A 9,550-nucleotide genomic window follows, 5' to 3' on the forward strand; every position below is an offset into this window, starting at 1 on the left:
TAATTGTACAGTAAAATTTAACAAAACAATCACACTAACCACATTTTAAGTACTCAATCTCCTTATGTGGCTAGTGGCTATTATATTGGGCAACAGAGATACATAATATTTCTGAATGGCAAAAGCTCTATGCAAAGCATTGGCTCAATAAATGAAATAAAATTGTATCATACCTAAATAAGAAAAATGAAATAATTCTAAAATGTAAACACACAACGGTTGTTGTTTAGCATGTAAGAAGTTATTACCATTTTTAAATAAGTAAAAGATGAATAACCTGGCGGGCGCAGAGCCGCCTGAGGTGAGCGTCCACGCCAAGGAGGACGCCATGGCGGCAGCGGGCGGTAGCTGCGAGCTCCAGGCCTGCCCCGGCCTCGTGCGTGCCGCGGGGTCTGGCCGAGAGAGCGGCGGGGAGGACGGCCTCGGTGAGAGGACGCCTGGCAATAATGACTGGTTTCAGAGTTCCAGGGTCCCTAGTTTTGCTCAGATGCTGAAAAACAATTTGCCCTTTCAGCCATCAGCCCAGACGGTAACCACACCCACAGGATACTCCTCGGAAAGTTGCAGCTTGTCCAGTATGGCATCCAAGGTTACACAAGTGACCGGTCATTTTCCAGAACCATTGCTTTCTAAAGGTCTTTTGTCTATTTCACATCCTGTCCTGCCTCCAAAGAAAGTACCCAAGGAATTTATAATGAAATACAAATGTGGAGAGATGAATCTGTGTCAGCCTTGCACCAATTTGCACAAATGCAGCGGGTTCAGCTTGACCTTAAGGAGACTGTAACAGGTAATGTTATGGGACTATATTTTGCTTTTTGTGGATGGTTTTCAATGTAAGATTGGATGGGGACAAAACAAAAAGGAGTCTAGATCCAATGCTGCAAAATTTGCTCTTGATGAGCTTCTACAATTGGATGAACCTGAACCAAAATGTTAGAACCATCAGGTCCTCCTCCTATCCCTGCAGAACCTGTTGTTACACCTGAACCAGCTTATGTTTCAAAATGTATTATGTTTCATAATGTATTATGGTAGGAAAGTCCTTTGATTTTTTTTAGAAGATTAACTCAAAATTCTAATTAATATGCAGAGGTATGAAATGTACATTAACATTGTATCATTCAAACCTATTGCCACCTCTGTAAAATAAAAGGAAAATTTTCTTCTATGCTAAAAATGAGAGAAATAAGGAGAGGAAAGATTAAAGGAAGGCGTTTTCTCTTGTAAGGAAGATAGCTCAGTTTTATGTAACTCCTTTTTTGAAGAATTCTTTGTTTCGGTGGTCTTGCTATTAATGTAAACCAATGACTTTCTGGTGCTTGTCATTTGGCACATTCATTTCAAATAATATATTCACTTTTAATGCCAGCTACCAATCACTGAAGCCCAGGAAAGTTACAACTTAGTTGATGATACTAGTTGTGTGTTCTATTACCAGTTACTTCTCTGCCTACTTTAATTTCTTCATTTGTAAAATGGCCATTACAGTAAGTACCTCATAGAGTTATTGTGCAGATTAAATGAACTCATACTGTTAAATACTTAGATTAGTGCCTGACACAATAAGTGCTCACTAAATAGTAACCTTTATTATATTAAAATTCCTCATCACATTCAATATTGTAGTTATTATGTCCTTTTCCTGTTAGATTGTTAATCTCCTTGAAAGCAGAAAATTATTCTTAAATTTCTCCTTTGACAACATGTTATGCTACAGATTTTAAAGTTTATAATGTGAAAAAAAGCAAACTGTTCTTGCTTTCATTTTCCAAGCCTGGAAGTTAGGATTTAAATTTTTGATGTAACCTTTGTTTTCCATTGTCTTTTTCTGAGACAAAGAAAAAGGCTTCACACATTTGTATGCTTGCCATGGAGTTAAGGAACCAGGCCAAGGAAAATAAACACATTCAAAGGGCAAAATTCACTAGTAGTAAGATATGGTCACTTGACAGTCACAGGAAGTGATGAGCAGAAGAGCCATGAGGGATCAGTCCTACAGCAGTGATTTCTTAGTATGGGACGAGGCTCTTGCCTTGCAGCCTCTGAGACTAGACATTTTTAGTGACTAATGGGACGATTCTCAAGGATTGTCAATAACAGATTGCATTACCATGGGAAAAGAGGTCATAATCTATGAAGAAGGAAAATGTAGTTTTAATAAACAGTGTGGTTTTAAAGGCTCTGGTGTCAAGAGTCAAGTGTCAGGAAAGGGAGAGCAAAACATCACCCTTCAAACTTAGGGGTAAAATGGGAGATGTGCTAGTTTTGAAGAAAAAGGATTGAGAATGACAAAACTCTTAACACTCTTTGGTCCAGTTATAGAAATAGGCACTTCCGCAGTCTATCTACTTTGCTGTATAAGTCTAACTGTACTGTAGCTTTATTAAGAATAGATGGATATTTGGCTCTGAAAAGAGGTTCAAGTCACCCATGATGCTGAGTAACCCTTGAAATTAGCAACTTGTAGGAAAAGAAGGTGTTAACTGACATGTGTCATCTTGTCACCTCCTCCTTCATTCCCAATGATGTGTGTGACTATATTACTCCCTCAACAGTCAACACACATGCATAGGGAAAATGGTATTGTACTTCCTTCACATGTGTGCTAAGAAGAGATACATCGAGTAATTATATTCAGGGCATTTGTTATTTCTTTTAATATTAAGATCAAGAGGTATACTGGTGTATTGTTTGTGTGTTGGGGGGATGTTGGAGTCAAACCCTGGGCCTTAAGCATGCTAGGCAATCACTCTACCATTGAGCTGTATCCTCATCCCTATCCCCTGTTGGTATATTGATTGCCAAATATTCTTTGATATTTCTAAACACTTTCTTGCCAAATGCATAATTCTTATTCTGTTAGTACTAATTTTAGTATATTTTTCTATATCAAAACAAACTAATTACTAAGTGCATAGGATACTGTCGGGGGCTGCAGACCCCATCCTAGCCTGACCTGGCTTGAGGATTTCAGTGTGGCCCTGATGCAGGACATCAGTGTGGCCCAGATGCTGAGACATAGAATTGCAACAAACAGCTGACACTGCTTGTAGAAGGAGCCCCGGCGCTGAGCCAGTAGGCTGACACTGAACTGACACTGAACTAGAACTGTACCCTGGCATTGAGCCGGGGCAACATAGATTGCAACAAGGACTGTACCCTGGCATTGAGCCGGGGCAACTCAGACTGCAACATCAAGGAACATCAATGACTTCAGTGAGACACCTGGCACTAAGCCGGGGCTCCTGGTTTGCAACACTAAGGACTGGCATTGAGCCGGGGCAGCATGATCTGCAACATTGAGGAACTGGCACTAAGCCGGGGCAGCCTGGTTTGCAATGTATGACTGATACTGTCGTGAGAACTGGCCCCGGCACTAAGCCAGCAGCTGACGCTGTCTGGGAAGACGGCCCCGGCATTGAGCCAGGGCCAAAAGGAACTGCTTTGATTGGACAAAAGTGACTTATGCTTGCATATGCCTTTTAGTTGCTCTGATTGTATTATATTGTAATCTTGCTCTCCCTGCATATCCTATAACTGATTGTTCTTCTGTATCTGTGCCCACTATGTACTTTTTGATATACTGTAATCTTACTATTGAACTCTGTAACCTGATTAACCTGATTGTACTATTGAACTCTGTAACCTGATTGTCTCACAATTCATATATATATAACTGTAACTGCCTTGTAAAATCATCATCTGAGGATAAAGAGCTCTGATGATCAACTGAGGTGTCGTGTTTTCTCTCTGCGGGCAGAAGGAATGCGACAGGATACGGTTAAATAAGTTACAGTACATTTCATTTTGTGGAACCACTAAAAAGAATGAAACAACACTTGTCTCTTTGATGTCCAAGATAAAGTAATGTGAAGAGTGGGGTTTAGCACACCCCAGTTATTATTTTTAATGATGCATGTTTATATTTACATATAGTTTCTCAAAATACCCTTAAGAAACTGGTAGTAGTGGTTTTGTACTTGGAAAGGGAAACTTGTGAATGTATATACCTTGTTTCATAAAAAGAATTAAAAAAAATTTTTAATAAAGAACATTAAGTGGAAATTGTATTTCCTGTACCGTAAGTTTTGTAATAGAGGTAAAGTGCAAAAAAAAAAAAAAAAAAAAAAAAAGATGAAAAAAACTAAAAAAGGAACAATTCTTTCTAGTTCTGTTAGTTATGGTCTCAGGGCAAACCACTGTGCCCAAATTGCAAAAACTAAAAGGTGAATGCAGAGGCTTATGGATTTTTGAAGCAGAAATCCAGGGACACAAAGCTACGTGGGAACTAGTGTTGAGGTAGGAAAACCTAAATTATAACTGATAAATTCTGAAATCTCAGTTCATGCTTGAAAGATAACTCCAGGGAGACAGTTACTGTGAGCCCTTGCAGTTTTGTGATTTTACTTCAGCAGCTGGACTAGCTTCCCTCCATGAATATCAGAAAAATTCTTTTGCACTCCCAGAGGGGAAGGGATAAGGGAACCATTTTAAACATTCCAGGTCATTCTGTTCTTTTTAACAAGGTCTGCTCTCAGGAGAAACTAGCCAGAGCTTAACCTTGTAGGTTTTATCAGTGCCTGGGAAAAGGAAAATGATCCAAGTTAAGACAGCTTCAACTTTCCATGTGATAGAAGGGAAATACCCAACACCAACTCACTTTGGCCATCCTGTCTCACCTCAGAAGAGAAGTAAACCTGGGAAGCATGAATGAAGCTCACAGCCCAGAGATTCAGGTTCAGTTAAAGATGGAGATGTCTATTAGGGTTAAAGAACACTTCCCCTCCCACACCTTTCTACCACATCACTTAGTTCTTATTTACAGCATTCCTATTTCCATGAACATCATGTGTAGCCATTAGCGGGAAAAAAAATATACATATATGTATATATATATATATATATATATATTAAAAGCAAAAATATCAAACACAGTTTGAAGAGATAGTACCAGCATGAGGATCAGTCTCATATATGCAGAGATGTTAGAATTATCAGACCTGGAATTTGAAATAATCATGATTACTTTGCTAAAGTCTCTAATGGATAAACTAGCTGATTTGCAAGACTGAATGGGCAATGTAAGCAAAGAGATGGAAATTCTAAGAAAAACTAAAAATAAATGTCAGAAGTCAAAAGCCCCAAGGAAGAAAAGGAGATTGTATTTCATGAATTTAATGGCAGAGTGGGGAAGGCTGAGGAAAAATCCCTGAAATTAAGGATATCAATAGAAAATGGCTAAAATTGAAATGGAAGGGGGAAAAAATAAAGAAATAAAATCAACCAACCCAGGAATTGTGGGGACACTAAAATGTTTACATATATAGAATAAAAATTCCAGAAGGAGTTTCTCCAAATGAATATCAGACACCCAATTGCAGATGCAGAAAACTCGAGAACTCCAAGAAGATAAATAGAAAACAAAGCAAAACAACAAAAATACACAAAACCCAGGCATATGATTTTTAAACTATGGAAATCAAAGACAAAATATCCTGAAAGAAATCAGAGGAAGAACACACCTTACCTATAGAGGAACAAATGTAAAATTAAACCTAGTTTCTATTCAGAAACAATATACACAAAAGGACTAGAAATAAATGTATGGAGAGATGAGCCAAGCTAAAACAATGAAAAGAAAGCAGAAGTAGCTATAATAATTTCAGAGAGAAAAGACTTGAGATCAAAGGATGTTATCAGGAACAAAGAGGGGTATGACATAATGATAATGTGCTCAGGTATCCTTTATATAAATCCTGACATGTATGCACCTAACAATAGAATGTCAAAATATGTTAGACACTAACAGAATTATAAGGAGAACTAGATGAACCCACTACTTACAGTTAGAGACTTTAATAAGTTTCTATTAGAAATGGACAGATACAGCAGGCAAAAATCAGTAAGGGCATACTCGAACGCAATGTCAATTATATTCAGTTGATTATTGGTGGCATCTATAGTCTACTTCATTCAACATCATCAGCTTACATATTCCTCTTATGCTCACATGGGATATTCAACAAAATATACTTCATGGTCCAGAATATGGTCTATCTAAAACAATTTAAAGGAATGCATCACACAATTTCTGCTCACAAACTACAATGGAATTAAAGAAGAAATCAAATAGAAAGGTGAGTAGAAAAATCCTCAGATACTTGGAGATTAAATAATACTTCTAAACATCTGTATGAAAGGAGAAAAAAAATAAGACAAACTAAAAAATGCCTTAAACTAAATGAAAATGAAAACACAGCTTATTAAAGTTTGTGGGTTGCAGAGAAAGAATGCTTACAGGAAAATTTATAGCACTTTAATGCACATGTTAGAAAAAAAATACAAGTCAATAACCTAAGGTTCCACCTGAAAAAATTAGAACAAAAAATTAAATCCAAGGTAAGCAGAAGTAAAGAAAGAACATTAGAGTGTAAACCAATAAAATCATAAACAGGAAATCAACAGGGGAAATCACTGACAGTACAATCTAGTTCTTTGGAAAGATTAATAAAATTGACCTTAACAACTGCAACAATGACAACAACAAATTGTTATAACGACATCACAAGAGGAGAAATTACTAATATCTGAAATGAAAGTTGGTCATCCCTAAAGAGCTCATGCACATTAAAATATAGGAATATTAGGAAAACCTCTATGTCCACAAATTCAATAACCTAGATAAAATGAAACAATTCAAAAATGAAAGTTATATGAGATAGATGATCACATGTGGTTTATATCTATTAAATAAATTGAATCAGCATTTAAACACCTTTGTTAGCAGTAGCTGCCAGGCCAACATGGGCTCACTGGTGAATTCTTCCAAACACTTTAGAAAGGAATCATATCAATTTTCATCAATTTATTTAAAAATAGAAGCAGAGGGGGATACTTCCTAATCCTTATAAGAAGACAACATTACTTTCTTAATGAAACCAAGCAATAGCTTTATAAGATTTGGAAACTACAGACTGATGTCTATCATCAACATCAATGTCAAATATCAGGCAAAGCATTAACAAACAAAATCCAAGAAACACTGAGCAAATGAGATTCCCTTACTTAAGGAGGACTGGAATTCCAAAATCAATAAATGGGCCTTGAGATGTAGCTCAGTGGTAGAGTGCTTGCCTTCATGCACAAGACCCTGAATTTGATCCCTAGCAACATACACACACAAAGTCAAAAATTAAATTAATCATTCATTGATTTGCCTAAACTTAGATACAAACACACTCAGTCACATGACCATATTGACAAATACAGAAAAACATTTGTCAAAGTCCAGTGCTGCCCAATAATAAAAACTGTCAATATAAAAAAAGAGGGAAATTTCCACAACTTTCTAAGGAATAACTACAAAAACCAACAACTTAATGTCATTCAGGTTGACTATTCCTTTTTCAAAATGCTTAGACAGTTTTTTCTAGTCTGGGAATTTTTTTGCAGGGATTTCGGAATATTTGTGTTACATAATTATATGTCTTAGTGATGAGATATAAGTTAAAAAAATGCTTTTATATTTTGTATATAAATAGCCTAAAGTTCATTTTGTATACATTTAAGTATTTTGTACATGAAACTAAATTTATGTACATTGATTCATCAGAAAATAAAGGTGTCACCATCCTACCACTCATGTCCTGGATAGCCTGTGGTGATTTGAAAACACCATCTGTTGGGGTTTCCAGGACCCCCAGCCTCGAGCACGGTCAAGATGGCGCCTGACGCTGAGCCAAAAGCGGGCCAGTTATACAGTAAACAACCAGAGAATTCCAATGATTGGCTAGTTAACGATGTGATTAGAGCATGCCCCCCTCGTTTACCTATTCTATACCTGCAGCTGTTCGCGCGTTTACCTCGTGTGCTCTCCCCTGATTGGTTGAAGTGTATATAAGCTTGGTGGGTGGGGGAGTAAGGCGGAAGCTGGGAGTAAGAAGAAGCTGAGAGTAGAGTCGCAGAAGAAGCTAAAGGAAAGTAGCAGAAGAAGCAGAGAAGAAGAAGCTGAGAGAGGGGGGTAGAAGGGAGGAAGAAGAGTGCGGGCAGGCGTGAGCCGAGCGGGAGAAGCGGAGCGACTGGAGCAGGCGAGAGTTAAGCGGAGGGAAAGAGAGCAAGAGAAAGAAAAGAGAGAAGAAACTGAGAGTAGGAGTAGGAGCTGGGAGTAGAGGCGTGCAAGCGGGCGTGAGCCGAGCGGGAGAAGAGTGAAGTGCAGGAGAGGGAAAGAGAGCGAGAGAAAGGGATAGATAAGAAGGAAAGAAAGGAAGACTGTACGCAATAAACTTCCAAAGCTTCAGACGTTTGTCGTGTCTCTCTCTGCGGGCAGAGGGAACGCGATAACCATCATTGCTGACTCTGAATTTATTTGCTACCAATTTGCAATAGTTTACTTATAGTTATTCACACATAAATACTTCATAGTGAAAATATGTCATATGTGTTAGTTAGCTCTTTCACTGTGACCAAAACACCTGGAAAGAACAAGTTAGAGGAGGGAAAGTTTATTTTGGTTCCTGGTTTCAGAGATGTAGTTCATGGGAATCCAAATCCATTGCTCTAAACCAAAGGTTAGGCAGAACATCATGGCAGAAGAGTGCTGCTCCATTCCTGCCGGTTGGAAAGCAGAGGTGGGGCTGTGGGAAGGACCACAGAAAAGATGCACAATCCAGTGATCCACCTTCCCTAGACATATCCCACCTACCTACTGATGCCCACCCAGTCAGTTCATTCATATTAGAAGGGACAGATTAAGTTACAGATCTCATAATTCAAACATTTACCTCTGAATATTCTTGCATTAGTACAGGAGCTTTTGAGGGATACCACATATCCAACTCATCACATCATGTCAGTAACATGTGAGAAAATAGTCATGTATTAAGCATAACTGAGCAGCACAGTAGCAGAAGGCCAGTACCAGATATTAACTAATGCAACAGCAAATCATAAAAACCCTTCATCTTCACCTTTGAAGTTGTGTTCGTATTAAAATGTCACTGTACATTGTATTTCATTTTTAGGGAAGCAACAGAAGCAGAGAATAGACAAGGAAGCAAGAAAGAAATTTCCCTAGGGATGAGGAGGCATTCTGCTAAAAGGCTTTTTAAAACGTGTCGTACAAGATTCCCTGCCTCATTAACAACCGTTTTTGTCATGAAAGCCCATCTTTGATTTTATAAATGGACATGACTTCTCATTCTTTAATGAATGCATGCTGCTCCATCAATAAGCCCATCACACATTTTCACCATGTCACTTACAGGCATTTTTTTACTGCAGTATCAACAATGCCACACTCATCTTCAACAGTATTATGATCACCTTGATTCAGAACCATTTTGGTTATTTCAATCACTGATCAATGAACTGGAGCCTAATTGTTAATGTTAAAATTTTTAATAAGCAGTACTTACTGCTTTTTGATAAATTCTGAAGATATGTACTTTTTGCATATGTAAAGAGAGACTTTTTTTCCTCGTTTGACACAAAGAATTCTTCAGTAATCACTACCTGTCCGTGATCAGGACTGAACATAGTCCTAGACCAT

At 37.9% G+C, this 9,550-nt stretch overlaps 1 pseudogene; it reads left to right on the plus strand.

The window, feature by feature from the left end:
* Nucleotides 1-268: 268 nt before the first annotated feature.
* LOC124974070 (adenosine deaminase domain-containing protein 1-like) lies at nucleotides 269-8,689 on the plus strand (annotated as a pseudogene).
* The last annotated feature ends 861 nt before the right edge of the window (nucleotides 8,690-9,550 follow it).

The sequence above is a fragment of the Sciurus carolinensis genome, unplaced genomic scaffold (genome assembly GCF_902686445.1).
Source record: "Sciurus carolinensis unplaced genomic scaffold, mSciCar1.2, whole genome shotgun sequence".
In the NCBI taxonomy this organism is placed as follows: Eukaryota; Metazoa; Chordata; class Mammalia; order Rodentia; family Sciuridae; genus Sciurus; species Sciurus carolinensis.